At 40.5% G+C, this 27,637-nt stretch overlaps 2 pseudogenes; both read right to left on the bottom strand.

Moving 5' to 3' along the window:
- Nucleotides 1–325: 325 nt before the first annotated feature.
- On the bottom strand, nt 326–816 carry LOC108593261 (putative ribosome biogenesis protein RLP24 pseudogene; annotated as a pseudogene).
- A 1,313-nt stretch (nt 817–2,129) lies between these two features.
- LOC103795326 (E3 ubiquitin-protein ligase Mdm2-like) lies at nt 2,130–27,435 on the bottom strand (annotated as a pseudogene).
- Between the last annotated feature and the right edge of the window lie 202 nt (nt 27,436–27,637).

The following is a 27,637-nucleotide window of genomic DNA, read 5'->3' as shown; positions in this document are numbered from 1 at the left end:
TTCTCCTGCCTCAGCCTCCCAAGTAGCCGGGATTACAGGCACGCGCCACCATGCCCAGCTAATTTTTTGTATTTTTAGTAGAGACGGGGTTTCACCATGTTGACCGGGATGGTCTCGATCTCTTGACCTCGTGATCCACCTGCCTCGGCCTCCCAAAGTGCTGGGATTACAGGCGTGAGCCACCACGCCCGGCCCGTAAGTGATTTTTTAAATCACCTTTCATTTGAGTGACCTTACATAAAAAATAAATCAATAATTTAGAGGTTTTAAGTCTCCTAAAGAGATTTTTCAAATGTACGTGTATTAGTGGTTATAGACGAGATTCTTAGGAAACCTCTTCTGTGTCTGCATCCTGTTGTAACTGTTGAACCATCTCTTCTTCCAGCCGCTTTGCTCTGCCTGCAAGAGGGGTCAAGACAAGAAGAGTTTTGCCTGACGTCTTTGATGTCCTGAACTTTCTGTAGCCCTTTACTTTTCTTCAATTTGTTCATTATAAATTTAGTTTGGCATTTGTTTGATCTTTTCAGCTGTCTTCATTGCATCAGTAGTTTTATTCCATAGTTCCTGCTGGTATTTGACAGGTTCATTTCTATATTTTTCAAATTCAAATGAATTATCCACTGTAAGCTCATTATTACCAGTTGCTTTACAGAATGCTTTAGTCCACCTAACCTTTCAAGAATTGCACTTCTTTTTAAAGTTTTTATGACATTTGGATTCACACAGTCTGAACACCTTGCAATAGCTGCAGATGCACACCGTGATGTGGCCAGGGTAGACTGGCCCCAAGAGGCACTGACACTTCTCAGTACACATGCTGAGCTCGCATGGGCCTCCACTGACCAAACATGGAGCTAGAGAGGAAGTCAAGAGGTATCTTGGAATTCCACATTCTGACCTTGTCATTCTTGAAGGAAAATGATGCATAATTTCTGGATAGTTCAGAAAAAAACTTGCAATCTTTCCAGTTAGTTTTTAAATGAACAATTCTGTTTATCAAATTTCTGAATTAACCTTTCTGAGTTCACAGGTTTCCAAAACAGGCCTTAAGCAAAAGTCTGAAACCTAGGCTGGGCACCAAGTAACTGAGCCCAGGAAGGGACTTGGAAGTGTCCTACAGTTGTTCTTCAACTTAGGGGAAACAATAGCTTCCACTAAATCCTGAAAAGGATTCTTTTGTGTGAAAACAGAGCTTGATATACTGGATTAGACTTCCAAGACAATTCCACATTTTACCCAGGAGGAGGCTTTAAAAAGTTCTGTCTTATGGGTAAATGGTAGCTATTTTCACTGGTAACATCATTACCCCCATCCCTTACTTCAGTTGTTTATACAAAAGAGGCTGGAGAATAAAAAGTACATTTTTACAGCTGGTGGGGTGGCTCATGCCTATAATCCTATCTAGCACTTCAGGAGGCCGAGACGGAGGATCCCTTGAGTCCAGGAGTTCAAGACCAGCCTGGGCAACATAGGAAGACCCTGTCTCTATAGTAAAATCAAGAAAAAGAAAAAGAAAAGTAGTACATTTTTACTTACATAGCACCAAATATATGGTGAAACCCTGTCTCTACTAAAAATACAAAAAAATCAGATGGTGTGGTGGCACATGCCTATAATCCCAGCTGCTCTGGAGGCTGAGGCAAGGGAATGGCTTGAACCTGAGAGGGACTGCGAGATTGTGCCACTGCACTCCAGCCTGGGCAACAGAGTGAGGCTCCATCTCAAAAACAAAAAACAACCAAATCTTTCAAACATCTTCCCTTTACATGAAAGGTATTATTAAATAAGTTACATTTAAATGTCATACACACACACACACACACACACACACACAGAATACTCTCATTTAAGATAGAGTAGAAATTATTTAAAATTCAGGGTTGGGATAAAGGATGAGCTATTCAATTCAAATTATATTAAAACCCAAATATAAAATAGACACAGGAGTGAAATTTTCTTCAAAGTAAGTATTTACTATTCCACTACCGCAGTAGGTAGATCATACTAAAGAGAAGAAATCCACATGGATTGAAGCATTTTCTCACTTTGATATATGTAAATAAATTTCATGTTGTCTGAATTCTTAGGGTTAATTAGTTAGAAATGTAATTCTCTTATACACAGGGCAACTAGGGGAAATAAGTTATCACAGTCATTTGAATTGGCTGTCTACATACCGGGCAGAATGTATGTCTACATTCCTTCTCTTTAGCTTCTTTGCACATGTCAAGCAGGCCATAAGATGTCCTGTTTTGCCATGGACAATGCAACCATTTTTAGGTCGACCTTGACAAATCACACAAGGTTCAATGGCATTAAGGGGCAAACTAGATTCCATACATTCTTCTTTGTCTTGTGTTTCTTCCCTTTCAAACTCTTTTGCATCTTCTTGGCTGCTATAAATAATGCTACTAGAAGATGATGGCGGAGAATAGTCCTCCCTTTCTTGGGATTGTGAGGCTTGTGTAATTTTATCATCATTTTCCTCAACACACGGCTCTTTGGAATCATTCACTGTAGTGTTTTTACAATCAGGAACATCAAAGCCCTCTGCTGCTTGTGTTAAGCTTTCCAGTTTGGCTTTCTCAGAGATCTCCCCTTTATCTTTCCCTTTATCTTCAGGAAGCCAATTCTCATGAAGGGCCCAACATCTGTTACAATGTGACAGAAGTGCGGGATTCATTTCATTGCATGAAGTGCATTTCCAGTAGTCCTTCAATGAAATAAGGCACACAGTCAGTTTCTGTAACCCTTTAACTACTAGTCACAGAAATGCTAGTAACTTTGCTATGTCTAAGGTAAAATATATCACACAGCTCATTATTCAGTGTTTCATGTTTTATATAAAATAGTCAGCATGTACATCATGAGGACTATAGTTAGTAATATATCGGGATACTGGATATTTACTAAGAGGGTAAATTTTTGGTATTTTTACCATTCACATAAGAAAGGTAACTATTCAAGATAATGGATTACATTAATTTGCTTGACTGTAGTGATCATTTCATTAATAACAAGTGTGTCAAAACATCATGCTATATGTCTCAATTAACAGTCTCTCCTAAAGCATAAGCACACTCATTTTTTTCACCCATACCATCCCCATCCTGTAAAATTCTAAACTAAAAATGTATTCACTGTGATATTAGTCATGTACCTGTAAAGTTTTCAGTTTCAGGATACAATTACAGTTGTGTCCTTTAGTTGAAGCAAGTCTATGGGATCTTTGACTCTGTAATGCAGCCTATACCCACTCCCTTAAACAGTCAATCCAGATGCTATTCCTAGAGTCCATCCAATCAATCTGGATGAAAGCTGCCTCCTAGAGAAAGACTTCCTAATCCACCAATGATTAGAACCACCTTAGATGTGCTCTAAAACCATGGCTCAACCGAGTATTCCCTAACTCCATTCACAAGAGAAATGCTAAAACATTTTCACAGCGAGTATTGCCGCTAAAACCTGTCATCCCTGGTCACTAACCATAACATATGCCCTTTACTTGTCGATCCTTTCCTGTGTTCTCATCTCTGTAACTGTTCAATACTTCTTTGTTTTCCCAACGTTTTTTCCCGGCAAACTTTTCCACCATGCAATAACAAATTCTCCCACATCCCCAGCCTTTTTACATGACCTATATTCTTGCCTTAAAGGAAGCATGGTTCTTGCCTGAGGACATGTTACAAGTGAAAACTCATAAGAAAGAGGTCTTTCTGTAACTGATAGCCTCACAAATGACATAACACAGGAGCAATAAGGATAGAGACCATTCATTCTTCCACATTGGTTTTATCAAGTTATAGAAGGGGGTTTTTACAGCTCATAAAACTAAAGAAAAAGTTCTTAAAATATGGAAGTAAAAGGGCATCAAAAAGTCTAATCATTGCAAGATCAATATCTAAAATAATATTAATGGGTCTTAAAATAGATTTAAAAACATCTAAAATATTTTAGGCAACTTGACATCAAATAATTCAACTTATTTAACTTATTTTCTAATACAGTAAAAATTTTGGAAACATACTTTCATCTTTTTTGCATTTGGATAATTAGTAACTGTTTATAACTCAGAAAAAATAAAATTTATTTCCTATTCAATTATAATAAAGGCAATATTAAGAACAAAAATGGCAAATCTGGGGCTGGGCATGGTGGCTCATGACTGTAATCCCAGCACTTTGGGAGGCTGAGGTGGGCAGATCACCAGGTCAAGAGGTCAAGACCATCCTGGCCAACATGGTGAAACCCCGTTTCTACTAAAAATATGAAAAAAAAAAACTTAGCCAGCCATGGCGGTATGTGCCTATAGTCCCAGCTACTTGGGAGGCTGAGACAGAAGAATTGCTTGAACCTGGGAGGCGGAGGTTGCAATGAGCCAATATCGCACCAGTGCACTCCAGACAGAGTGAGACTCTGTCACACACACACACACACACACACACAAAATCCTACCACATTCTATAATAATAAAAATGCGTTTACATTTGGCTGGGCATAATGGCTCACCCCTGTAATTCTGGCACTTTGGGAGACTGAGGCAGGTGCATCACTTGAGCCCAGGACTTGGAGACCATCCTGGGCAACATGGTGACATCGCTACAAAAAAAAAACAAAACAACAACAACAAAAATATTTGCTGGGTGTGACAGCATGCACCTGTAGTCTCACCTACTCAGGAGGCTGAGGTGGGAGAATCACTTAGCCTGAGAGGTGGAGGCTGCAGTGAGCCATGATCATGTCACTGCACTCCAGCCTAGATGACAGAGCGGGACCCTATCTCAATTTTTAAAAAAACAACAAAATTTACATTGACAAGACTGGCAAAATGTTGGTTATACTTAAAGCTGAGTGATGAGTATACTGAAGATACACTGAAATTTTCCAAAATAACATCAAAAAGCACAAATTCAGCTGGGTACATTGGCTCATGCCTGTAATCTCAGCACTTTCAGAGGCCAAGGTGGGCAGATCACTTGAAGCCAGGAGTTCGAGGCCAGCCTGGCCAACATGGTGAAACCCCTTCTCTACTAAAAATACAAAAATTAGCTGGGTGTGGTGGTGCACACCTGTAATCCCAGCTACTCAAGAGGCTCAGGCACAAGAACCACTTGAACCTGGGAATTGGAGGCTGCAGTGCACCAAGATTGCACCACTACATTCCAGCCTGGGAGACAGAGTAAGACCCTGTTTCAAAAACAAACGAACAAACAAACAAAAGTTCAAATTCCAGCACCTAAAAATAAAAATTATAGCTACAGGTCTCATCACAACAAATAAAAGAAAAATGCTTTAGGTTATTCAGACTTTACAAAAACATTTTAACTTTTTAAAAATCAGCTCATTTCAGAAAGTAAGATAGACATATTTTCCTAATCTTAACCTTAATGTAATTTTTTGATTTCTTAAAAAAGTTGATATATACTTACAGCTAAGGAAATTTCAGGATCTTCTTCAAATGAATCTGCATGACTCTCCCCTGCCTAATACACAGTAACTCAATATACCTAACAAAACAAATTCATTAGCATCAATTCATCATCCTTTTCCTTCAACCAGAAGCCTTTCTAGTAATTCTAGCCTAAACAAATATCACCTACTTCAATATATGAGAAAGTCCTAGATGACTTTAAGGGGGTAGATGACCTAGTGAGTATAAAGGGGGAGAAAGACGGCGGAGAGAGAAATCCTCACCCACGATGGGAAAAGTCAATATGAAGGATGTTTAGGGTGAATAAAGCAAAACATTCAGCTCAGTGGTTTTATTTTATAAATAAATGATACGGAGATATTAAATAACAGGAAAATGGCTAGAAATACTGAAGGCAGCCACTTCTGGGAAACAGATCTCTGAGGGTACTAGTTGACTTTAACTGTATGCATGCTTTACTTTTATAAAAAGCAAGTTAATATTAAAACAGTAATTGAATTAAATATTTTTTAAAGTGAACAGACCATTATAACAAGCATGTTCATTGAGGCCTATTGACTTCTTGGCATTAGTAGTAACATAAGAATACAAATCAAGTGATAAAGAACTATGAAATCCTCAAGTCCACAAACTAGTAACATTAGTCTGAACAAATCAAGAGGCTAGGATTTCAAATGAAATCTGAATATGTGATGATTTCATTCACAAAGTCAATGAACATGGAAAATATTTAATAATTTTCCAACATAGAGGGAGGAAGAAATACTACCTCATCATCTTCATCTGAGAGTTCTTGTCCTTCTTCACTAAGGCTATAATCTTCTGAGTTGAGAGATTCAACTTCAAATTCTACAGTAAACTGATCTGAAACTGAATCCTGATCCAACCAATCACCTGAATGTTCACTTACACCAGCATCAAGATCCTAAAATAAGAAAAAAATATAAAACTTAATAAACACCACCTCTTGGCCTCTGTAACAGTTTCCTAACTCATCCCTATGCCTCTATTTCCTCCTCAGATGCATCCTGCACACTGACACTAGATTAAGGTTTCAAGGTTATTTCTACATTATTTCCCTGTGCAAAACTCAACTGCATAAAGGGAAAAAACCAAAGCCTTTTGGCACTGAAGATATAGACAGTGTGAATATATTAACATCTTCATCTGTCTTCAAGTAGACATCTCTCCTCCCTTACTAAATACGGACAATCCCACCAGATCTAGATGCTTCCTCAACTAATCTTGGCATTTTGACTTCCACACTTTCCCCCTCACTAGAATAATTTCACACTTTCAAAATCCTATTCATCCTTCTTTTACTAAGCCTTTGTCAATACCATAACTGAAAAGGCCATAGTCTCACACATAAATTATGCAAAACATAATTTTGCAGGCATATTTCTCTTCTGAATTATATATACTTTTGAGTTAAGATCTGTCTTACTCATCTTTGTATGTCCACACTGGTAGAATGCAAGTAACAAGATACAACACTTACGATACTTATGGGGTTTTTTCTTAGAAAAATGTCTTGAGTCATAGATACTTACATTTTTAAATAAACATTGAGATTTCCTTTTAAAGAGCCTTTAGACCATTTTTTTAAAAATCTGTAGCTGCTTATCTGATCCCTCGTTTCAAGACTTTAATAAATTGTGTAAGAACCTAATAAGACCTTCAGGCCCATAGTGGCTAAGGGTAGGAGCATATATGAAGTAGAAGGCTACAACTGGAAAAAGTCTGGCAGCTAGGATATGACTTATTCTACACTTGCCACTAAGTAGCTAATTTAACACTTACACACATTTTTAAACTTTTTTTTTGAGACAGAGAATTACTCTATCGCCCAAGGTGGAATGCAGTGGCACAATCCAGGCTCACTGCAACCTCTACCTTCAGGGTTCAAGCTATTCTCCTGCCTCAGCGGCCCAAGAAGCTGGGATTACAGGTGTCCACTATCACACCTGGGTAATTTTTGTATTTTTAGTGGAGATGGGGTTTCACCATGTTGCCCGGGCTGGTCTTGGACTCCTGACCTCTAGTGATCTGCCTTGGCTTCCCAAAGTGCCGGGATTACAGTCATGAGCCACTGTGCCCAGCCCACATCATTTAACTTCTTAAGGTTATAGCTACTTCATCTAGAAAAGGAGTTTAGATTAAATGACTTCCATATCTACCTCAGTTCTAAAAACAGAAACAAAGTATATTATGGCCTCTGATGTCAAAAGACTTTTGTAGAGTCATGTTAGGAAAGAGTAGTAAAAGCAACATTCATCAAACTTCAGCTCTAATTCCTAACAAGGGCTCTGCTGACAATCAGGTTAGAATCACAAGTCAAGTTAGGATACAATTAACATCTCCAACAAAGCAACCCAACAAACCAAATACTTTAACTAATGCAAGTCCTTAGTGCGCTAATTTAAGAATAAGGGAGTAAATCACAAGAAACATGAAGTCTCAGAAAACATACTCCATGGTAGGCGTCTGCACCTGTGGCCCATCACCCACCTATTTGTATAAATAAAGTTTGATTGAGCACAGCCATGTGCATGTGTTTACTTGTTGTCTGTGGATGCTCGTGCATTGCAAGAGTGGGGCTGAGTAGCTGTGACAGAAAACATGGCCCTGCAGAGCCCAAATGGTTAACTATCTGGCTCTTTGCAGAAAGTTTGCCAACTCCTGTCCTAAGATACTATAGAAGCTGCAATTGGAAGTGGTTTTCAAAAGTTTTGGCTAATGTTCACAAAAGAATGCACCAGAAACTATTAAATACTGTATGTTTCAAAAGCATCAGGCTGGGAGTGGTGGCTCAGGCCTGTCATCCCAACACTCTGGGAGCCAGTGCAGGAGGATCACTTAAGCCTGGCAGTTTCAGACCAGCCTGGGCAACAGGCTGAGACCTCATCTTTGAAAAAAAAGTAAAAAATATTAGCCAGGTGTGGTGGTGCACACCTGTAGTCCCATCTAACTCCCAAGGTTGAGGAGGAAGGATTGCTTGAACCCAGGAGGTAGAGGTTGCAGTAAGCCATGATCATGCCACTGCACTCCAGCCTAGGCAGCACAGTGAGACACTGTCTCAAAAAAAAAAAAAAATTAAAAAGCATCAGATAGGCGTGCTCTGCAAAGATCTTAGATTTTTGTAGTCAGAAATACCTAGAATTATTAGAATTTCAATTGTGACAATGAGTTATAGAAACAAGTTATTTAAAGACTCCAGTCTTAGCCAAAAATGAAAAATGAGGCTGCAAAGATGACAACAGATCATAATATAAACTGCGTGGTGTACAGTCTAGAACACGGTCTTAGTTTCCCAGTTTCTTAAACTCCAAAGAAAGAAAAGATCAGAGAGGAATGCACTTTCACAAACCGGTGAATGAAGACACCCAATGATGACTACAACATTCTCAAATAAGAGAAATTAAAATTAAGAAGAAAAAAAACTGGCCCTACCAAAAGCTTTCACAACTAGGGACTTAGCCTGATAAACGAGAGATTTTAATAGGATTTTTTTTTAAAGAATGCAGGACAGGACTAACAAATAGAAAAAAAGGAATACCGTTCTACTCCACTTTGATAATGTGGTAGGAGTTATTAAGAAATTATTTTAGGCAAATAGAAAGGAAAAGGGGTCCTTGGTTTTTCCACAGTTTCAAAACCATTTCTTTTCTAGGGAAAAAGTCCTGGCTCTTAGACCCGGCACCTTTAAGACGCAAATGCAAGCCTTCAAAAACTGGGTCCACCCAACTGGACGATTCCCACCGTTGTCCTCTTGCCCTTGCCCTGACATGTGCCTAACAGCATGGCCTCTCCCACAGATCCCCATCAGTGTAAAACATCACTGGAGTCCTGCGTTGGCGTCTTCAAGGATTGGGGTGGGAGGGCCAGTTTTCTCACAGGCTACATAAATCACATGCCTGGTCAAACCAATCCCCTGAGCCCTATGCAAATGAGACACCGCCTCCTCCAGCCACCATGGAAAATTGGCTGGTATCCTCAGAATGAGAGGTCTCCTCCTTCGGTTTTGGAGCCCCCGCTCCCCCTGTACGGGGGAGCTTCTTCCTTCTGCTTTCTCTCTTCTTGTCTATTAAACTCTCCACTCCTTAAAACCTCTCCACGTGTGTCCACGTTGTTTTATCTAATTCAACTCAAAACAAAGATCCTGGTGCTCCTCCACTCATCAATGCTGTTATCAGTCACAAGGCTGTGTCCCAGGTACAAAGCAAGAACAAGGACCCTAAATATCATTCAGCTAGAATTCTGATATAACTTTAACAAAACCTACACATTAAATGGGGCGCTGGGCTCAGTGGCTCAAGTCTGTAATCCCAACACTTTGGGTGACCAAGGCGGATGGATCACTTGAGATCAGGAGTTCAAGACCAGCCTGGCCAACATTGTGAAATCCCGTCTCTACTAAAAATAAAAACAAAAAGCAGGGTATGGCGGTGGGCGCCTGTAATCCCAGCTACTCAGGAGACCGAGACACGAAAATCTCTTGAACCTGGGAGGCAGAAGTTGCAGTGAGCCAAGATTGCACCACTGCATTCCAGCCTGGGTAACAGAGTGAGACTCAATCTCAATAAATAAATAGAGTGAGAGTCAATCTCAATAAATAAGTAGATGGATAGATAGGTAGGTAGGTAGGTAGGTAGGTAGATGATTGATAGATAGGTAGATACATAAATGATAGATAGATTAGATAGATAGATAGATAGATAGATAGATAGATGGATAGGGTAATTATCTTTTAAGCAAATTTGTAGCTTGTGTACTCATCAAACTTTAAGTGGATCTAATTTTCAGATCACACATATTTGCTCTTAAGAAACTGTTTTTTATTGGATTTACTAAATGTTTTCATTTCTATCATTAACGATCTATCTCCCATGAAGGCAAGATCCGTATCTACCTTGACTACTACTGTTAATCCAGCGCCGTCTCAACTGTATGGAATCTGGTATAAACTTAAATATCTGCAAATGAAGAACCAGCTCTCAGACTGAGCAGGATCCTGCCATCTAGTGGTCCATACGAGTTAACAACTCGGTTAAATACAGTACTAACTCTAGAGGCAGGTATGCGTTCATACAGTCACTACTTTGGAAGAGAAAAATGTAAAGATAATACAGGAAGTAACAAGAATAGGTAAAAGGTAAAAGACTACGATGACTATTAAAATGGGTTCCATCTCCTACACCTCCTAGAGAACTATGCAATGATTACTAATATCCAGAATAATAACCATGAGACACTGCCACATACCAAAATAGGTATCCAATCTTTTGGCTTCCCTGGGTCACATTGGAAGAAGAAATTGTCTTGGGTCAGACATAAAATACACTTAACACTAACAATAGCTGATGATGGGGAAAAGATTGTAAAGAAAAAAACCATAATATTTTAAGAAAGTGTATGAATTTGTGTTGGGCCACATTCAAAGCCATCCTGCCATATGGCCCACGGGGCGTGGGTTGGATAAGCTTGTTTAAATACATACAAAAGAAAATATTCCATTTGTCAAGCACTCTTGTTAACAAAAAACTTTTTTACCAAAATTCTTTCAGTGACATCGCTTAAGAAATTCTGCTCGCTAGTATTTTGGAATTCTGTATTAGTCATCAGAAAGTACCAATACTCTCCCATCGTCCATGCAATAATGAACCTGTATTCCCCAGTATTCATAAATAGAACTTACCTGATGTCTAGACCTATTTGCCAAATGTAAAGCTCAGGCTATGCTGACTTTTTTGCTGATGGCTGCAATAAAAGGTATTTTTACACTAAACAGTCAAGACGAATTTGCCTTAAAATGCTGAAACATTTAACTGAACTAAATTTTTGGTTTTGCTTCTTTATTTTTTAAAAAGTACAACTTTGAAATTCTCAAATACTTCTATACTCAATTTATCTGAATGTACTATTGGTGCAGTGATCCATAAATATGCTCTAATACATAGTTATCTAATGATAACTACTAATATTACTACTAATTTTCCCAATACCAGTGTTACTCTACTATTTTCCACATTTCTCACAATACCTGGGGTTGAAGGTGGAAATCAATATAGTACTTTTATTTTAAAGGAAAATTTAGCACTGTGTTTTGCATCAATCTCATAAGATACATGTACGTTCTATGCAAATCAGGCTACTTTGCACCGGTGCCCACCTAGCCTCTCCATCTTCACTTGCCACTCCCTCTCCCTCCCCTACGTCTGCCCCTCTGGGCCTCCTTCCTGTCCTGGAACTACCAGGTGCTTTCTCACTTCAGCTTTTTACACACACCATTTCCTCCCACTGCCTAAATAGCATTTCCTCCAAGACTCTCTCTCCCCAATCAGTCCTACACTAGATGCCCTGATAAACTCAGATCACCTGGCATTTCACTTTCAGAGCACAACTTTTAATATCTGATTTCTTGCTTCATGTCTCTCTTATATTCATCACTTGGCCTTTGCTAGATTAATGACTGAGTGACCAGAAGTTTCAATGATCCCATAAATCATATGATTTTAAACTGTTTTTGTAGCTTTTGCTAGTTGTAATAAAAATTTTTAAATGTCTGTGCTTTACTTAACATTCACATTTGCATGGAGATGATTTTTCTTTCCAAATAGAGAGGTTTAATAAAGTTAATGTGCTTGACCACATTTTGGAGAGTTTACATACTAATTTCTTAACCCCTTCTCTAATATGGTTAGTAAAGCTCTGTGTTTTCATCAGGAAGCAGCAACCTGTGAATTTCTCACCTTGGGGCTTCCATTTTCCCTCCAAGTGGCTTCACCTTTTCCTTCCTTCCTTCCTTCCTTCCTTCCTTCCTTCCTTCCTTCCTTCCTTCCTTCCTTTCCTTCCTTCCTTCCTTCCTTCCCTCCCTCCCTCCCTCCCTCCCTCCTTTCTTTCTTTCTTTCTTTTTTTTGAAAAGGAGTCTCACTGTGTCACCAGGCTGGAGTGCAGTGGCACCATATCGGCTCCCTGTAATCTCTGCCTCCCAGGTTCAAGTAATGCTCCTGACTCAGCCTCCTGGGTAACTGGGACTATAGGCACGCAACACCACACCCAGCTAATTTTTTGTATTTTTAATAGAGTCGTGGTTTCACCATGTTGGCCAAGATGGTCTCCATCTCTTGACCTCGTGAGCCGTCCGCCTCAGCCTCCCAGAGTGCTGGGGTTACAGCCATGAGCCACCACGCCAGGCCAGTGGCTTCACCTTTCAAATGAGCAACCCTGACCTCTCTGGCTCCTGAATCCCACCTGTACAAGCTGCAGGAGCCAGTGCATGGCGAGCATAGTTTCTTATCTTAACCTTTTTTTTTTTTTTTTTTGAGATGGAGTCTCGTTTTGTCTCCCAGGCTAGAGTGCAATGGGCACAATCTCGGTTCACTGCAACCTCCGCCTCCCGGGTCAAATGATTCTCCTGCCTCAGCCTCCTGAGTAGCTGGGATTACAAGCTAATTTTTGTATTTTTAGTAGAGACAGGGTTTCACCATGTTGGCCACACTGGCCACGCTGGCCACGCTGGTCTCAAACTCCTGACTTCGTAATCTGCCCGCCTTGGCCTCCCAAAGTGCTGGTATTACAGGCATGAGCCACCGCGCCTGACCACTTTTACCTTTTTTTAAACCTTTCCCTCCTCACCAGCTTTTCTTTTTTAAGACTTTATTTTCTTAGAGCAGTTCTAGAGCAAATTTGCTGTACCTACTGTGGTAAAGTCAATACAAATATAAATATTTACTTTAAAAACCCCAAGAACCAGTACCCAAAAGCAAAATTATCTAAAGGGAAATTGAGAAGAAGGTACAGAGGTTTCCCACATACCCCTTGTCCCTATCCCCACACATGCATAGCCTCTTTGATGATCAATACCCCCCACCAAAGTGGCACATTTGTTACAACCAATAATCCTACACTGAAGCATCATTACCATCCAAAGTGCATACATAGTTTAAATTAGGAATGTGAGGCTGGGGGCGCGCGGGATTCCGCGCAGCTGCTGCAGCTGCCGGGAGGCGGAGGCGCCGGGAGGAGGAGAGGGAGGAGAGGGAGGAGAGGGCGGCGCGGGCGGCTGGGTTCAGGGCATCGAGGCTGCCTGTGCTCCCCGGCTCCGGTTGCACGGCTCACTCCCGAAGGTGTTGCTTCCAGCTTTTGCCTCCTTAGGAAGCAGGGAGCGTCAGTGTCGGAGACCCTGAGACCGGAGTGTCGAGCCGGAGCTGGTGATGCCCCTGCCAGACTTCAAGTGTTCTCAGGTTCTTCTTATTCATCTCTAGAACATGGACTTCCCGTGCCTCTGGCTAAAGCTGTTGCTGCCTTTGGTAGCTGCGCTGGATTTCAACTACCACCACCAGGAAGGGATGGAAGCATTTTTGAAGAATGTTGCCCAAAACTACAGTTCTATCACTCACTTACACAGTATTGGGAAATCTGTGAAAGGTAGGGCCCGTCTGTGCACACTTTCCCAAACCCTCAGTCCTCCCTTTCAGTATTCATTAAATATGCCCCAGCTTCCCATTTCCTCTTCCACGTACCTACCCTGAGGGGCACAGAACAGGTAAACCGGTACCCTGCCTGTCGGTTGTTTTCTGCTTTTGTTTTGTTTTGTTGGGAGGAATAGTTGGAAGAACTGAATTTTACTGGGCTTGTGTATTGTAATTCACTGAGTCCTTTGCATTATTGGAGTTCTGTCTTTTTGGTTCTTGCAGACATTGGTTATATGGGATGTGTATTTTAGTTCCTTTTCAAGAAAACTCCAAGGTAAGTCCGTCTATCCATTTCAGTTCCCCTTTGTCTGGGCGTCTTTAAATATGACTTGGACCGTTAATGTCATTTCTTCAAGTCTCTTTTAAACTGAAACAATGCAGTTTTGTTGGTAAGATTTCTAGGCCATATCTAATTAGCTTTTAAGTTTAAAGTTATGCAAAACTATCATTTCTACAAGTTTCTTTAAATCTAAGTAGTACAGTTCTGTTGGTTAGATTTGTGTCATGTATAATTAGCCCTGTGGCTTAAAGTTATGCCAAAAAAGTGGTTCTAGTATTAAAGGCTGTTTTTAAAATGTATCCATTTGTTTGTTCGTTTGAGATGGAGTCTCACTCTCTTGACCAGGCTGGAGCGCAATGGCGCAGTCTCGGCTCACTGCAACCGCTGCCACCTGGGTTCAAGCGATTCTCCTTCCACAGCCTCCCAAGTAGCTGGGATTACAGGCCACCATGCCTGGCTAATTTTTGTATTTTTAGTAAAGACAGGGTTTTACCACGTTGGTCAGGCTGGTCTCAAACTCCTGACCTCAGGTGATCCACCTGCCTCAGCCTCCCAAAGTGCTGGGATTACAGATATGAGTCACCATGTCGGGCCTAAAATGTATCCATTTGAAGAAGACAATGCTAGGTATTGAATACACATTTACAGTGACTGAAACTCTTCCTAGCATTTCATATTTACTATTAGTTACTTATTGTTCTAAGTTAGAAACTACATAAAGTTATCTTCATTTTTATAGACAGCTAGTTTGCATCAGAGAAATTACATAATTTGTTCAAGGTCTCACAGATGGTGAATTTTATAGCCAGGACTGGCACCCAGACCATTCAGACAAGGCAAATAATTAGATCAGATATTATTATTTCTTAATCATTTTTTATTATCCAGATGTTTCCCAAGACGTTACCAGAAAACTTAGTCCTTAAATCAAAAATCTCATAAAATTTATGCAATTTGGATCACACCTGTTAGTAAGGTGTGTTCAAACTCTACCTGGATTTTAGCTCTGAGCTTTTGAGTCAATTGAGAGTCTGTCTCATAATTACCATATTATTAATCATTTTTCAAAAAATTCTATGGCTTCTACATTATGAAAACGTATTATATAAATGTATTTATGTGCAATGCAAAGTCAATATCATGGGCTGTGTGTTATAGTAACTTTGTTTTCAAACAGCATTGCCAAAGACCTGGTGCCAGAATTACTCTATAATTGCTCTATAATCCTAAATTATAGAGGTTGGGTGTGTGAGAAATCATATCTTGAACCAGCATACGTATTCAGGCTTCTGAAATCATTTTTCCCCTGGGGCTAGAGTAGAGCAATTTAAAAAGATCTAGGAATACTAATTATATTAATTTTAAAAATATAGACCGCAACTAGCTTGAGTTATTGTTCAGTCATCATTGACCCACAAGATGATGAGGATGTTAATTGTAAGTACTAAATGATTTGGTGAGGTTTCCTCTTTTCAAACAGAATGTGCTGGTGACAGTTGGGGGCTCTTTCCTAGTGTGAATCAGCAAATGTGATCTATCCTGCATGATATCAAACCACAATCACAGTGAAAGTCAGCAGGCTTAATATTTTTTAAAATTTTACCTTGTATGCACCCTTGTGGTTAAAGGCTTGAGGACTTATCATGTAAAAATAAAATCTGACACTAGTGGTCAAATGTTTGTGTTGAGTATTGCTCTGAATAATAACTTGAATTAAGAAAAATCCCAAATCTGACATTTGGCTCCAAGCAGTAGGCTAAACTACACGCCGGTAACTGGGAGTCAGTTGCCAAAGTGTCACTGCACATTAGTGTGACAGTAGAGAGATGGTGCTCCTTTGTGCTCTTTTTCACTGGATAGACTATTTTCCCTAGGTGTTCTGCCAAGATAAGTTTGCTTAGAAAACAGAATTTATGACCAGTGCAGTGGCTCACACCTGTAATCATGGCACTTTGGGAGGCCGAGGCAGGAGGATCACCTGAGGTCAGTAATTCAAGACCAGCCTGGCCAACATGGTGAAAGCTTGTCTCTACTAAAAATACAAAAATTTAGCTGGGCAAGATGGCACGCACCTGTGGTGCCGGCTACTAGGGAGGCTGAGGCAGGAGAAATAGCGTGAACCCAGGAGGCAAAGGTCGCAGTGAGCCCAGATTACGCCACTGCATTTCAGCCTGGGCAACAAGAGTGAAATTCTTGTCTCAAAAAAAGGAAAAAAGAACTTATTATATATGTGCTATTTATTTATATTGCATATATTAACATGGATAATCAAAGTAATACATTTTTAGTTTTGTAAAAACTAAAATATATGTGATAAGCATATATATCATATATATCTTCTTTCATGTAATTGTGGATTATATTCTGCTTGTTTTCCATTTCACATTATTTCATCATATATTTCCATGGATTGACAAAGTCTGCAGATGTGAATTCGTTGCTGTATAGTATTTTATTCTCTTGATTATGTGAATTTTCTTAGTCACTCACCTCTTTGGGCATCCGTATCGTTTTTGGTTAACTCTGTTATAAACACGGATACTATAAAACCATTGATGCATGTCATGATAATTACCTCCTATTATTGGTGATTTTTGAAAACTTTCTTATTTTGAAACTTTTAAAACTCACACAAAAGTTAAGTATACATGTACTCTTTACCCAGATTCAGCCATATAGACCATAATTCAGTTGAGCCTTTTGAAGGAAATCCTACTACCTAGCGACATAGTCAAGAAAATCTTAGGTGAAACAAGAGAAGCAAAAGAGGACTGATGACTTAGTTCAGAAAAATCAGAAAAGGTACAGTGTCCATCAGTTCGTTCAGTCCTCATTCATTCAGTTAAGGGAGCACCTCCCATTTTTTGCCCCTAACTCCTTGTCTAGAAGGATGCCTGCCACATAATCAATAATCTGTTCTGTTTACTTAATGGATCAAATATTTGCTGAGCAAAAGCCATGGGAGGCAAACAAAGATGTGTGTCATTCATCCCTGCCATTAGGTACCCATTTTCAAATACAAATGTATTTATTGTGAGTTTTCAGGGTAGTCTCTCCACACACACACCCCAAAATTAGTTTAGGAACAGTTTGTTATTTTTTTAAAAAAGATAAACTCTTGCGTTGAGGGTTGACTTTCAATAGACAGCAACGAAAGAGCTGTTCTGCTACAAAAAAAAAAAAAAACCCAAAAACCCAAAGGGCCATTTTAAATGAGATTTCCTACCATCTATTTTCAGAATCTTGCCTTGGCCAGGTGTGGTGGCTCACGTCTATAATCCCAGCACTTCAGGAGGCTGAGGTGGGAGAACTGTTTGAGCTCAGTTTGAGATCAGCCTCAGCAACATAGTGAGACCCCATTTCTACAAAAAAATAATTTTTTTTTTTTTGGAGAGGAGTTTCGCTCTTGTTACCCAGGCTGGAGTGCAATGGCGCAATCTCGGCTCACCACAACCTCTGCTTCCTGGGTTCAGGCAATTCTCCTGCCTCAGCCTCCTGAGTAGCTGGGATTACAGACACGCGCCACCATGCCCAGCTAATTTTTTGTATTTTTAGAAGAAAAGGGGTTTCACCATGTTGACCAGGATGGTCTCGATCTCTTGACCTCGTGATCCACCGGCCTCGGCCTCCCAAAGTGCTGGGATTACAGGCTTGAAGCCACCGCGCCCGGCCCCAAAAAATAATTTTTAAAAAATTAATCCGGCATATTGGTGCACTACTGTGGTGCCAGCTCCTTGGGAAACTGAGGCATGAGAATCACTCGAGCCTGGGAGGTCAAGGCTGCAGTGAGCCACGATCATGCCATTGTACTCCAGTCTGGACTACAGAGCAAGACCCTGTCTCAAAAAAAAAAAAAAAAGAAAGAAACTTGTCTAATCATCATTGTATCTGAATATGGTAGGTGGGATAATAACACCTTCCTTACTGGAGGTAATATTATTTGAGATTTTTTAAAGCCAGTCAAATGGTAATCTCTGTTATCAAGTACTTTCCATGTAGCAGATGATTTAATACATTATTTCAATCTCAACGGCTCAAAGTAGGCATTATCCTCATTTACAAAACAGGTGAAATGAGCAACAGAGAGATAACTTATCTTGCTGAAGATCACATAGCTAAGTGTTAGAGAGGGTTCAAACTCAGATCTGCCTATTTCCCAGGCACCATTCTGTTCTCTTTAAAAAAGCAGCTTGACACAGACAGGGATGATTCCATGGAAGTTGAGGTCATTAGAGGGTTTTAGGATCATGGTTTGGGCACACTTGACCTGAGGTATTAGTTTCTATGAAGGATCTACAGCTGTTCTATTCAGGTCAGTAGCCATTATTCAATTGAGGAGTTAAATTTGACTAGGCAAACTGAGGTGCTAGAAAGTGACTTGGAAGACTTAATACAAAAAGTAAAATATTTCACTAGCAATGTTTTATGCTGATTACATGTTGAAATGATAATATTTTAGATATGTTACATAAGAAAGATTTTTTAAAATTAATTTTAAGGCCAGGAGCAGTGGCTCACACCTGTAATCCCAGCACTTTGGGAGGCTGAGGCAGGTGGATCGCCCAAGCTCAGGAGTTTGAGACCAGCCTGGGCAACATGGTAAAACCCCATCTCTACCAAAAATGGAAAATTTAGCCGGGCATGGTGGCTCATGCCTGTCGTCCCAGCTACTTGGGAGGGTGAGATGGGAGGATCGCTTGAGCTTGGGAGGCAGAGGTTGCAGTGACCCAAGATTGTACCAGTGCACTCTAACCTGGGTGACAGAGTGAGACCCGCATCTCAAAAATAAGTAAATATATAAATAAAAATTAATTTCACCTGTTTCTTTTTACATTATGTAACTACTAGAAGATTAAAATTATATATACGACTTGCATTATATTTTGATTGGTTGTGCTGCTACAGAAGGCAATTTGTTATTAATTTTTTCCTGAGCACAAGAGGAATTCTAGTTCATTTAGAAAATCTGTATCATACAACAAAGCACCAAAAATTAAACAAAAATCTCACCATCCAAAGAAAACATTTAGTAGATTGGAATCATACTACAGAGTTTTGAGCCTTTTTACCCGCTCTGAGTCAAATATCTTACTTTCTTTGTTCATGCAAATATGTATTTCTAAAACTTGATTTTTCATTTCTGTTTTGTATTCTATCAATAGATATATCATTGTTTATTTAACTCTTGCCCCACTGGTGAATATTTGTTTCTAAACTTTCCCTGTTATAATCAATGCTGTAGTGAACATCCTTGTAGCGAAGACAGCAAAAGGCTGAGCACAGGCTTGGAACCACCGTGCCCAACCGCAAATTCTGGATCATCTGTTTTGTAGCTGTGTGACTGTGAGTCTTTAGAACAATTCCTGGAACATAGTAAGTGCTATGTAAAAGCTGCTATTACTATTCTTCTTATGGATACATACCCTAAAAGGGAATTATGAAGTCTAAAACAGTTTTCAATATTTGATATACCGAATTGCCTTCCAGAAAGATTGTGTTGATTTATAATCTCTTGAGAAATGCATGCTGAGAAAAATAAAACAATTCTTCTAAAACTTACACTAGTCATAAATCAATACTGTCATTAGCGCTTTGAAAGACTACTGTAGTATGTATTTCTCGTTGTTAGGTTTTAAGTATGGGGGAGAATTGATTTATCTTGCATCTTTCCCTAAGAACTCTCACCTTCCCATAATTGACAGACATTTACTGAATTCCTCTACCAGCAGTCCTATACCATTTCAGATGTTCAGAAATCTCCCTGACATTGGTTAAGATTCTTGCTCCTAAGAGGAAGGTACTGTGTTTACATACACATATCTCTCATGATCACTTGCCCTCAACTGGGTAGATTTTAGCTGGTGATTTACCCTCAGAAAAGAACATTGTATATAAAATTTTGGCACAACACTTGGTCATCCGTCACACTCTGCTCATTTCCCAAATATGCTCGTAAGATCGGTTTGCTTGAGATCCTGTATAAAATGCCTATTGTGATGCATATTGAGGATGAATATCAAGAAAACCACTAATATCTAGGAACTTCGGCTATAACATACATGTTTGTGATTAAAGTTTTATGGGTTTAGTAAGCCTTTCCCCTTTAACATAATATTCAGAGTCCCTTTCTGAGACATCTATCAGCTATCAGCCTTATTCTTGAAACATTCAGGGTTTCTTAGAGACACTGTCTTTTTTTATCTTGTGAGGAAATGATTCAGATTTCCCTTAATTTGTAGTATGATATTTTAAGAGAAAAACAGAATATCCAAAAAGTAACATAGAAGTTTACTTTGCTTTTTATATCTAATAACTTTTAATTCCAAATCTCAACTGTAACTAAACAGCAATACTCTAGGGGCAAGTGACAATTGCAACTTTTAGAAAATAATAATCACAGCCAACATTAAGGGAATTTTGTCATTTGGCACTTTACATAAATGTCTCAATCATTCTAACAATGTATAAAATACCATGATTATCTCCCAATTGACATGTAAAGAATGGAGATTAAGTGAGTTGTCCATTTTTAGTAGGTGACAGAGGTTTGACTGTATCCAAAGTCTGTCTTGTACCGATAACTGAAACATTTAGCCTCTTTTCTAGAGATAAAAGTTTCTCCAGAGACCTTTTTCTCTGTTCTTGTCCTTCCCTCCTCCTCCTCTTGTACCACCTTGCCTCTGGCCCCTGTGATTCTGAAGGAGTTGACAAGCATCCTCTATCATCCAAGAAAAGGCCCGTATTAAATATTCTTTACGTGCCGAGTGATCGCCTATGGAATTCCTTGATCCTTTTTTGGTATTCACAGTTTCATCCAAAGCAGTTTGAATTCCATCATTTAGTGTAGAGTTAGATTTTATTTTCCAATATGCTGAAGCTTTTTGATTATGAAGCAAAAGGAGAAGGCTGAGCTTGTGATTTGCACATTCACCGGCCACCCAACCACCAAGCTGCCATCTTGAGTTTGAGATGTGGAACTGAAAGGAGGGCTTCTCATTAAGGACAGTCGCCACCCAGCGGAATTTTTGGAAATGTGGGGATGAGATTTGGGCCCTAACTTGTTAACAGTCTTTGGGAAGGGGGAGAACCTCCCTTCTGAAGCATCCTCCTGATCTACTTGTCAGCAATGCATAGAGCAGTCCTGCATAGTGAAGACTTGTTCCCTTCAATTTTCTTTTTTTTTCAGTAGAGACGGGTCTCACTATGTTTCCCAGGCTGGTCTCAAACTTTAGAGCTCAAGGGATCCTCCTGCATTAGCCTCCCAAAGTGCTGGGATTACAGGAATGAGCCACTGTGCCTTCCGCCCACAATTTTCTAATGTCCTCCGTAGGTATAAGACCAGCTTACAATTATCTGAGCCTAAAACCAAACTCTTTTTTATATACAAGCATAAAATATTTTTTCCAACAGTTTTAATATATATACTGAACTTTTCAGGGCTAGCCCTGCATGTAAATCGAGGGGAATTATACTTTGTTTTGCTCTCAACTTGACTGAGACCTATTTCATATTCAGAAAATCCTGACAACAGTGACCGAAGAGTCAAATCAATCTGCATTTAAGATCTATATGTTCACGGTGACTCTCAAGTATAGATACAGACATGTGACTTCATTTGTCTTCTGGTGGAGTGTCCAAGTTTAGTTTTTGCATATGGATACCATATTTTATGTAAATTGCTTTTTTATTTTTGCTTTATGTAGTTTGAACACTATATCGATCTTCTGAAATTATGTATGTAAATGTGTTAGAATTGTTTGTCAGCATAATAAAATAGAAGTTGCAAAATATTGGACATGAAAAAGGCATCATCTGATAGGGTTAAGAACTGTTGGTGTAGAAGCACAGAGAGCTGATAAGGACCCACTTGAAGTTCATGTAGCCAGCATCCGAAAGGTGCTTAGTTTCTGTTCTTAATCCATCAATGTGTGTGTCTGATGGTAACACTGTGGTGACAGTGAGTTGTGACAACTGCCATTAGCCCTGATCCCTCCTTTCAGTTTGTGTATTTAGAACACCCCTTTCTTCAAAATTAGTGTGCTTAGCTTTACGTAGTAAGAGTATTTGTCAATGATTTGTAAAAATATTTTAAAGGAATCTCGTTCTAGCTTATATCCATTTAAAAGGTAATTTAAGAAAAAAAGTAATCCAAAGAATCCTTTTTGTAATGTAGGATTTCAAAAAATAATAACAAAAAAGAACCCTTCCTTCACCCCTCACTTAGTTTTGACATACAGGTGCACTTCAGTCAGCTCTGATCCAGTTACCCAGATGGGAATATTTAGGATTGTCTGGTCATGCCTGGCTAATAAAATGTCAAGCCCTGATTTTACGGGCGAATATGTCAAATTCATCTTGTCCTGTTTACAGGGAGCCGTCTGATTCACTTGTTCCCAAAGCACGTGATGTTTGGCTGCACTTCAATTTTAGACCCTAACAAAAATTCATGCTTGTGTTTAGGTGGAATGCAAGACTACAACTACATCTGGGGCCAGTGTTTTGAAATCACGTTGGAGCTGTCATGCTGTAAATACCCTCGTGAGGAGAAGCTGCCATCCTTTTGGAATAATAACAAAGCCTCATTAATTGAATATATGAAACAGGTGCACCTAGGTTTGTACAGTTTTCTTATTGATTCCCTGTTAATACAAAATACAGCATCTGGCAAGACCTCTGAGTTGAGTCAACGCAAGCCTTTGTGCTCTGTAGTTACAGCCTCATTTCAGTACCAGATCTGACGGTTAAGAATTCTGTCTGTGTGAAAACCTGCAGTGTGTGTGAAAGGCAGTGCCTACTCATTCATAGAAAACAAAGCATGAAGCATGCTCTTTTAATATGAGGGTATAAAAATCCAGAGTACCAGATGGACATGGTGGCTCACACCTGTAATCCCAGCACTTTGGGAGGCCAAGGCAGGTGGATCACCTGAGGTCAGGAGTTTGAGACCAGCCCGGCCAACATGGCAAAACCTCATCTCTATTTGAAATACTAAAGATAGAAAAATTAGCTAGGCATGGTGGCGTGCACCTGTAGTCCCAGCTACTTGAGAGGCTGAGGCAGGAGAATCACTTGAACCTGGGAGACGGAGTTTGCAGTAAGCCGAGATGTTGCCACTACACTCCTGCCTGGGTAACAGAATGAGACTCTATCTCAAAAACAACACTGGGCATAACACTTCGCATTTTTTCCACAACTGGGGTGGTAAGCTAGCTCCATTGCCTTCAACCCCTCTCACCTCTGAACTCTGCCAGATGTCCTGGTGATAGGAATCCTGCCAGCCTGTTTGCTGAAGGCTGGCTGGACCTTATCACAGATGGACATACTAAATGTGGCAGAGAATGGTAGCTCTCAAACACGCAGTGGACTCACTGGGAGAACTTGCTAAAACAGATTGGCAGGCCCCAACCCAGAGTTTCTGATTGAATGGGCCCTGAATTATTACCATCTTCCCACATGATGCTGATGCTGCTGGTTCAGGGACTATAGTTGGAAAGCCGTTGCACTAGAGAAACACACTACTTGAGATGATGATGGAATCTTGTGCAGTTCAAGGTTATTACCCAGGTGGTCTCTGTTTGGGCAAGGTGTGGATGGCTCTTTATTTTCAAAGTTAAAGTTATCTGCTTCCATTCAGAATGGCTTGGGGAGAGAAACATGTCAGAAACTGGCATAATTGCTATAATATCACAGAGACAGGGGGCAGCAGTGTTTGTGTGTTGAAAAGGGTTGCTGCATGGGCCTACGGTGTAATTGCATAATTCCTGGACTGTTCTGCATGATTCACACCAAAGCTTTCCTTCTGCTACAAAGAAGATGGAGAAGGATGAGGGAGGGTAGCACAGGGCCAGAGGGCTGAGTGCAATTAGTACCCTCCCTTGGCCACACAACCCTAAAAGGGATGCCTCTACCCTCTTTCATGCCTGTATTCCCAGCCTCCATTCCATGACCTGAAGAGAAGTACACAAAGATTACTGGTAAACTCTCAGGGCTGTTTAACTGGCTGAGTCATTCATGGACTAGGTTGACTCCCCATGATAGGGGATGTTATGAAATCCGTTCTTTCTCACCAGCATCTCATTAGATTATAAACTTATTAGGACTTTGACCTTCCTTATTATGTCATCAATCTTTGTCTTAGGTTTTCTCTTGCTTGGTATTCTGGTATTTCTTTCTCCACTAGATTTTCCTCATGAGGCATGTCATGTATTAATCTAACCTATTATATTTCTACCTATCTTGATCCTTTAGTTTTTTAATCTATTACTATTATTATTACTGTCATTATCTTATTTTAGACACAGGGTCTCACTCTGTCACTCAGTGGCGCATTCCAAAAATCCATGCTTGCACAAACACACACACGCGTATTCCCATGTTTCCGGACACATGATAGCTACCATAAACTGGCATTTTCCAAAACGTACCATGTAGACTCTTGGATACACAAGGTAATTTTAGGACCACATTAGGATGAACCTTTTCAAAGTTGTGCATTGACTTCTATGTTTCCCCACTGGCTGTATTGTAGAACAATTTCACAAGTGATACATATTTGCTTTAGTGTGTTGAATAAGCACTGGTATTCCAAGTGTGAGCTTTTCTGCTCATCCATCCTCTTCTCCTCCGTTCCTGTAGGCTCTAAAGAATGCTCTTCAGAGTTCATTCCTCCTTCTGCCATTGTGTTAATTTTTGCACTATTACCCACCACCAACCCAGGGGCTGGCAAACTTAAAGAGCCAAGCAGCCCATGGTACTTGAGGCTTTGTCAGCCAGGCAGGCTTCCTTCCAAACACTTAGCTCTGCCACTGCTGCATGAATGCAGTAGTCATACCCACAGACGACAGTCATACCCACAGAACAGTCATACCCACAGACGACAGTCATAACCACAGACGACAGTCATAACCACAGAACAGTCATAACCACAGACGACAGTCATACCCACAGACAATAGTCATAACCACAGAACAGTCATACCCACAGACGACAGTCATACCCACAGACGACAGTCATACCCACAGACAGTCATAACCACAGAACAGTCACACCCACAGACGACAGTCATACCCACAGACAGTCATAACCACAGAACAGTCACACCCACAGATGACAGTCATAACCACAGACGATAGTCATAACCACAGACGACAGTCATACCCACAGTCATAACCACAGAACAGTCATACCCACAGACGACAGTCATAACCACAGACGACAGTCATAACCACAGATGACAGTCATACCCACAGACAGTCATAACCACAGAACAGTCATACCCACAGACGACAGTCATAACCACAGACAACAGTCATAACCACAGACGACAGTCATACCCACAGACGACAGTCATAACCACAGACGACAGTCATAACCACAGAACAGTCATAACCACAGACGACAGTCATACCCACAGACGACAGTCATAACCACAGACGACAGTCATACCCACAGAACAGTCATACCCACAGTCATAACCACAGACGACAGTCATACCCACAGAACAGTCATACCCACAGACGACAGTCATAACCACAGAACAGTCATACCCACAGACGACAGTCATAACCACAGAACAGTCATACCCACAGACAACAGTCATACCCACAGACAACAGTCATAACCACAGAACAGTCATACCCACAGACGACAGTCATACCCACAGACGACAGTCATAACCACAGACCAGTCATACCCACAGATGACAGTCATAACCACAGAACAGTCATACCCACAGACGACAGTCATACCCACAGATGACAGTCATAACCACAGACGACAGTCATAACCACAGAACAGTCATACCCACAGACGACAGTCATACCCACAGATGACAGTCATAACCACAGAACAGTCATAACCACAGACGACAATCATACCCACAGACGACAGTCATACCCACAGACGACAGTCATACCCACAGAACAGTCATACCCACAGACGACAGTCATAACCACAGACAACAGTCATAACCACAGAACAGTCATACCCACAGACGACAGTCATACCCACAGACGACAGTCATAACCACAGAACAGTCATACCCACAGATGACAGTCATACCCACAGAACAGTCATACCCACAGGCGACAGTCATAACCACAGACGACAGTCATAACCACAGAACAGTCATACCCACAGACGACAGTCATACCCACAGACGACAGTCATAACCACAGATGACAGTCATACCCACAGAACAGTCATACCCACAGACGACAGTCATACCCACAGACGACAGTCATACCCACAGACGACAGTCATAACCACAGACGACAGTCATAACCACAGAACAGTCATACCCACAGACGACAGTCATACCCACAGACGACAGTCATAACCACAGACGACAGTCATAACCACAAAACAGTCATAACCACAGACAACAGTCATACCCACAGACGACAGTCATAACCACAGAACAGTCATAACCACAGACGACAGTCATAACCACAGACGACAGTCATACCCACAGACGACAGTCATAACCACAGAACAGTCATAACCACAGACGACAGTCATACCCACAGACGACAGTCATAACCACAGACAATAGTCATAACTGTGTTTCTTTTTTTTTTTAGATGTAGTTTCACTCTTGTCACCCAGGTTGGAGTGCAATGGGGTGATCTCACCTCACTGCAACCTCCACTTTCTGGGTTCACATGATTCTCCTGCCTGAGTCTCCCAAGTAGCTGGGATTACAGGCGCCCACCATCACACCTCACTATTTTTTGTACTTTTAGTAGAGACAGGGTTTCACCATGTTGGCCAGGCTGGTCTCCAACTCCTGACCTCAGGTGATCTGCCTGCCTCAGCCTCCCAAAGTGCTGGGATTACAGGTGTGAGCCACTGCACGCAGCCAACTGTGTTTCAATAAAACTTTCTTTGTAGTCATTGAAATTTGGATCTCATAATTTTCACCTATCATGACATATTATGCTTTTTATTTTTCTTTGATGATTGATAATTTTCCAACCTCTGCTTTAAACTGAGGTTCTTTGAGCAGTTCCTCCAATGTGCCTTAGCTCTGGCCTTCCCTCCGGTGTGTACATGTTCTCTCACTTTCTTCCTTTCTTTCACTCAGTAGAGAAAACCATATATGTTAAAGAGACCCTAGAGACTTACTGGCCCAACAGAGAGTTTCTCCTTGATTTCATAGCAGAGATTGAAAACAACTTGGAGAGAGGATAATTTTTTACCCGGTGAGTACATTTCATTTCCTGCTGTTTCTTCACACCCACGGTCATCTCGTGTGTGCACAATTGGAGCGCTCCCTGCATTTTGGAAAGCACTCGATTGGCTCAAGGCCTTGCTGTGCATTATTACATGACAGTTACACATCAGGACTGACCTGCAATGCCCTTTACACATTGTTCACGTTGGCACATTGAGAGCTTGTCATATTGGTTCGTGACATGGCCCCAGCCGGGATGTCACAGAACCAGCTCC

This window comes from Callithrix jacchus, chromosome 9, assembly GCF_049354715.1.
Source record: "Callithrix jacchus isolate 240 chromosome 9, calJac240_pri, whole genome shotgun sequence".
Classification (NCBI taxonomy): domain Eukaryota; kingdom Metazoa; phylum Chordata; class Mammalia; order Primates; family Cebidae; genus Callithrix; species Callithrix jacchus.
Note: the sequence above shows the minus strand (reverse complement) of the source record. Positions and strands in the feature narration are given on the sequence as shown.